General features: G+C 41.3%; 1 protein-coding gene across 22 annotated transcripts in view; it reads left to right on the top strand.

Moving 5' to 3' along the window:
- BNC2 (basonuclin zinc finger protein 2) overlaps nt 1-6,571 on the top strand; it is a 430,833-nt gene that overhangs the window by 275,437 nt on the left and 148,825 nt on the right. The window lies entirely within an intron of this gene.

Raw genomic sequence — 6,571 nt, 5'->3', positions numbered from 1 at the left:
CAAGCACCAGGCCCGATGGAAACTCAAACATACCACAGTTGGCCTTTCAGGGCCTGGACCTCAGAGGGAAGCTGGCAGATCCTCTTTGCTTGAGGAGAACTCCTCCATGACTGCTCACCCTTGTCATCTGCGTTCGGGGCAGAGTTTATCCTCCCAGATGTTAAATTTTGTATGGTCTAAGGTGGGTGAGAGAGTGAACGGGAACATTATTTGGCTGGTATCTGAAAAAAAATAATCCGTAAATACCACCTTTCAGCGTGCCCGGGGATTGGAGGAGGCTGGCCCCGGTGGAGGGTGAGCTCTGCATAGGTGTGTGTTCGGGGCGAGGGTGACCGGGGGCCGAGGCGGGGAGGGTGGGGGCGCTTTGCCAGATGCACAGGGCTGTCCCATCCGCGGGCCTTGACCGAGCATTGAACGTGTTCTTCTGTCTGGTTTATGTTTTTTACGTTGAGGCGAAGGGAGACTTGCAAATAAGCAGAGACTTTAAATTAGTTTTCTTCACTTCCTAGACTGTTATAATTTTAAAAGATAGGTAATGTTTATAGAAGAAATCCTGGCTTGAGATTTTTTTGACAGCCTGGGGGATTGGCTCTTAAGTGGACATATTCTTCATTCCCAAGCAGTGCCAAATATCCAGTGGGTTGTATTTTTATAAATGTCATGTTATTCTAGCAAGATCAGAGGGAACGACACCGGGCCATGGCTTGAGATGCATTTAATTTATCATGTGTCTTGCTTGTTGGGGCATGTATGTTGGTGTTACGGGGCCATTTCAGCCCTGTTTCTGTGAGGGAGAGAGAAGAGGTTTATCGAGTGGTATGCGGGAGCACACTGGAAGGCGTGTGCCTGGCACACAGAGCCACAATCCTCCAGTGCCTCCAGGCATGGAACTTGTTCCTGCTTTATTAACAAGGCCAAAATCTGTAACAACTCTCAGTCCAGCTTTGAACAGCACTTGAGCTGCTGTTGCTTTTGTGGTCTATGCAAGTGACTACGTTCGATGATTTCTTCTCCCTTCCTACATTAGTTTGCTAGGGCTGCCGTAACAAAATGCCACCGACTGGGTGGCTTAAACATCCGAAATTTATTTTCTCATGGTTCTGAAGGTCAGAAGTCCCATAGCAGGCTGGTTTCATTCTGAGGCCTCTCTTACTGGCTTGCAGATGGCTGCCCTCTCGCTGTGGCCTCACATGATCTTTGCTCTATGAGGCACACCCCTGGTGTCTCTGTGCACCCAGATCCCTCTTCTTATAAGGACACCAGTCAGATTGGATGAGGGGCCGCCCTAAGGGCCTCATTTTAATTTAATCACCTCTTGAAAGGCCCTCTCTCCAAATACAGTCACATTGTGAAGGACTGGGGATGAAGGCTTCCACGGATGAATTGGGGGGGGGGGGGAAACACAATTCAGTTTATAACACTTCCCAAGTATCCTTCTTTCCCTCAGTAAGTATTGGCTCTGCCAGATAATAGCTTATGTCCCAAGCCCATCAAGGATCCTGGAGGCAGTGTGGGGTCAAATTCTGGCTCTACAACTTTGATGACATGTCTCTCAGCACCTCTGCATCTGAGCTTTCTTATCTGTAATCTACCTTGTAAGATTATTGTGAGCATTGATGATAAACTATATGAAGTCTTTAAAATAAATTATACATGTTAAAAGCAACAAACTGGACAACACATGAGCAATAAGGGGGGTGGGGAGGATCCAGTCATTAAACAAAGGACTTTTCATTCATTCCCTCTCATTTTTTCCAAAGCCATCTTGGGTTACCATCATCTGTCTACTGTGGTAGCCTTGTGAGTATAAAAGTTTACTGTGTCACCAGTTTATTTTATCTGTCTAACTTCCACGTGCATATTACATTAGTAGTGTAATGGGGGGAAAAAGCAATATTTCTTCCTTCTTGAACAACATAAATTATCCCCGGCCAGTGGTTGTTTCTAAGATTTTCTGAGGGATGTGGTTTTTTTCCCCAAACTTGAATAAGGTATTTCTGTTACATCAGACTCGGCTTTTCCTACCGTGTCATGAGAAATTCTGTGTTTCTGGTATATTAATTGCGAAGTTTCTCAGATCTAACTTTTCCTCACGACTACTATCACCTTGACCTCTTTTCCCCCACAAGAGCGACGTTATCTGTATACAACTCAAAATATGTACACGCCGATATACAGATCTTACTCTTCCCCCATTCAGTAGGACAAATGTGACAGTGAGGGTCCGGCTCCTAGCTTTTGAGTTGGCAGTGGGATGAGGGCACCCACTCTTTTTGCCCTTAGCATTTCAACTAATTGCTTCACTCTCTCCCCCTGCACAGAAAACCCTGAAATCGTGTCTCCACTTATTTCTGCTCAGAGGTGAGATACAGCAGTCTTCCTGGCTGCCTTACTCAGTACAGTATCCTATGTGTGGGACAAGGAGAAAGTGACTTGTTTTTTCTACTGTGTGACTTTTCTGTGAAAGTAGATGGAACAGCAAGCAGTAAGACTACCAAAATACATCTCATGGAATCATTTCATCATAGCACTGAACACACTCTACCTGTAATTGTACCATAAAAAGTTAATATTTGCCGTTAAAAATAACTAAATGCCAAAATCAGGGGTTCTCTACAAAAAGATGAATTTTTAGAAATGTGTTGGCCTCTTTTGAATTAACGTCTTACTATATCTTCTTTGTTATCAGCATCTTCAGTTTCTTCATAAGATGTAGGATTTCATGGGTTATTATATATTTATTCACACACACACAGTCTCACACAGTCACTTCATAGCCTTATAGATTGCTTCTTAAATCTGCTTGAATTGTTAACAGTAGTTGCTTTACAAAAATCTTGAGATGTTTTAAAAAATGAAAAGGAGTAATTAATTCATCGTACTGTAACACCTGAATTTTGCAATTACTCACTGGGCCGTGGTGCTGTTCACAGATTACTTCCTTGAAATCTTAGCACCACTGAGATAAAGAGGGGGGAACCCAAAAATGACCCCTTGATTACCAGTAGGTATTTCCCACTGAATTAATAAAGGATTTCCTGCTCTTTTTCCCCATTAAGGAATTTCAGCTCTTGCACTTTGAAAGCAGGGCTTTATTGAATTTAACATTATTTAAAACAAGCTCTTTGGGGATATAGGATGTCCATGCCAACAGTGTGTAATAACCTTGAGTTTCTAATTTTGTCATATTTCACAGTCTTCAGTTAAAGGACTCCAGCATACTGCCACTTAATTCACTTAACAACTGTATTTTTTTCCTTCCTCTGTTTGCATTGTCTTTTCTATGCTTTTCCTTCATTTACCTAAAATTATCGGAGTGAGTCTTGAAAACATTAAAAAAAAACACATTTCCTGCAAGTTTAATTTTTCTTGGTTCAACATTGCCAAAATAAGGTATCAGCGTAAGAGCAGTAATGGGCTTCTTTACTGGTGACATAAACGTTTGTGTCCATAGACATTCAGTAGGTGGCATTTTGACCCTTTCCCACCATACTAGGGTAGTAATTCTACTGTTCACAGAATTGAAGCTTCAGCCAAAGATTTTACACAGCCTTACAAATTAGCAAATCTTACTAGTATACTGAGTTGTGGGCAAGGAGGGGTGGGAGGAAGTGTACTTTGTAGCTACTCATCATTCTCGTCTGAGGAACCTGCTTCCAGTGAGAAGTATAACCAATCGGACTCTCTTGCCTTTGTGATAAACTGGAGGCGGGGTGTAAAGGGCGAGGGCTACTGTACTAAACCATCTTTATTATTTGTTGTTTGCAAGTTAGTTTTAATGTCTATAGTCTAGATGATGACTTTATTTCTAAACCAATAAGATGAATCAAGTAGTACAAGTGTTAAAAAGTAAACTATATTCTAAATGATTTTCAGAAACATTTAATGATAATCCAGGACAACTGGAAAGTTACTGTTTAAAAAAAAAATGATGGGATATATTTGATTTGATAGAAGATGTGGGCAGATTTTAGAAAGGTAATTTATTTAGAATTTTTTTACTTCTGACGAAGCCCACTTGTTAAAACTCCTTTTAAAAAAATCCATTGTTTCTTGGGATGTCCAGTAAGCATTTGTCAAGGATAGAGGCTTGATGAATAAAAAATATATTACATAGGTTAATGAACCCCACGGTAGCTTTCTTGGTGCAAATTATTTTCTTTATAGAATACTTGGACTTCAAATACTTTAATTATTTACTCAGCAAGCCAGCTGTTTTCCTGCCAGTGTTCAAACTATTCAGATTTTTTAAATGTAAAATGAGCAGGCTTGGCCTGTCATCTGGATCATCAATGAAGAGATATTTATTAAACATACATCATCTGTAAAGTGTTGTACCAGGTATGCTTTGGTTCTTCAATTCTGTGCCACAGGAAATGGTGAGCAGTATAAAGTTAATTTAGTGTCATCTACCAACCAGCTTTATGGTTTAATGTACTGTAAGACTTAATATTCATATAATCCATTAATTTCAAGCCTTTCTTTTTTGTAATTCACTGGAAGTAATTTTTCTCTTTTTTCTCGGCATCATTGAATTTGAATTCCCAGCTCTTTACTTGATATGTCCTATCAGAGCAGCGGTATTTATAGAGACACTCACCCGAATAGAAAATATAGGACATCCCATTAAATTTGAATTTCAGGTAAACAGTGAATAATTTTCTAGTATAAACATGTACCTTGCAAATTTAGCTGAGTAGTCCTGTGTTTTTATGTGCTAAATCTGGCAAGCTTATACCTAAAAGAAAACCCTAGTTAGGCTTAATTTGCATAATTAAGTCCTAAATCAGGGCCATCGGTTCTGAGCATTCTATAATCAAAAACCTTTTGATTATGTACATCCTACATTTAGAAACACGAGATCGCAGTATTCTGTTTACAGATTCCTGAGATTTGTTGGCTGCTCGGTACTTTGTAAGGATTTAAGCAGGGTGGATCAAAACCAGTAATTTTTCATTTTATCCCATGAAAGGTCACATGTCTTTATTATTTGTCCCAGGCTGTGCTCTTCTTATGAATTGTCTAAACATCTGTGAAAGTAGTTTATCCCCAACTGGTAGTTCTGTAATATTCTCCCTGACAAGTCCAAGAGCCAGTGTAACTAAGTATACGATTTCCTTTTCCATCCTCTTTTCTTTGCTAGTCTTCTCCTCTTCCCAACCCCAATAGAAGTCTTTTATCGAAAGCAATAAAGCATGTCATTTCTCTGACATCATGCTCATTCTGAGTAACACAGCAGCAGTTTCTATATGATCATTTGTAAATTTGTCAAGCATAAGAGAGGAGGGTGAATAAAACGGAGTGTCCTCTGGCAAAGGAAAATAATGCTCGCAGATATTAACCTGCAAGAAAGCTCTGCCTCCCTCTTACCGACCCGGAGACTGTCCTAACAAGAGTGAATTTTGCTTTGGGAGAGAATTGTTGCAGAGGGGTATTTAGGATTAGATGAAAAAATGTAAGCAAGGTCCTAGCTGGAAACCTCAGCGCAGGGAAATAAATGCAGGCTTCGACGTGGCAAAGTAAGAACCTGATCCTTTGGGAAGAGGTAGGTGGCCATCATGCTCCTAGGGCTTTGCTTAGAAACATGAGGATAGAAACCCCACAGTCCTCTTCCCCTGGTGCACTGGTTTGGAAAAGGTGGGAGTTAATGCAGTATCTGCTTAAAAGAATGTGTCTTTCTAGAAGACTTAGTTCTTCCCGGTTGTGACACTGAAACCTGGCTTGCCTAGCTGCAGAATTCTCTTTTAGTCAGGGAAACCAACTTCTAGCTGCCTCCTGGCTCTGGGGGGGCCAGGAGGGTCCTGCTCTCTCCATGGACAAAGTCCTTGAACATCTCTCCACTTATTTTTATTTTAGAGAGCAAGCACAAGGCCACTTTCCTGCCTGGCACAAGAGCCTTCTTTGCTTGACCTGAGGGCACCGTGCCCTCTTCTGCTTCTCTCCCTTACTCCCTGATCACAGCTGATAAGCTTGAAAGGGAGGACATCCTCACAAATGTGACGGTTTGCTGCTTCATTCATGGCATTAACTATATTCTTATTGTGTCCCTGAGCTGCTTGTTTTGATTTGTTTCTCAGTCTGCCCACCTTTGGGACGGTGCTTTGAACTCCCTAAATTTTTTTTTTTTTAATCACCGCACAAACAGTGCCTCCCCTTCAAAGTCCTGGGCTTTCTGCCTGTTAGCTCCCCAGATGTTGTTTTCTAGCTCCATCTTGTTCAGATGGAAACATACGGCGGATCTGGTATATCCTGGCCTCTAAAGTGTACAGTGCCGGTCCCCTGCTAGGGAGTTTCTAGGGAGGCTCTTGAGATTGAAACCTACAGAGCTGGAGCCCCAGAGTCTGAAGAAGCTTCAGGTACACAAATGGGAGGCGTGAGAGAAAAGGAGGTAAAAGTGCAGCTCTGTGTAGGTTCACATCCTGCCCCTACCACCTGCCGTCAGTAGAACCTTGGCCAGGTTACATAACCTCTGTATTCTCATCTGTGAAATGTAGATAATGATCGTGCCTAGTTTGCAGGGTTCTTTCTGGCATTAAATGAGATAATCTACTTAATAAGTGTTAGTTGTTAT

This window comes from Balaenoptera physalus (genome assembly GCF_965194825.1).
Source record: "Balaenoptera physalus genome assembly, chromosome: 7".
Lineage (NCBI taxonomy): Eukaryota > Metazoa > Chordata > Mammalia > Artiodactyla > Balaenopteridae > Balaenoptera > Balaenoptera physalus.
This window is presented reverse-complemented; position numbering and strand designations above follow the sequence as displayed.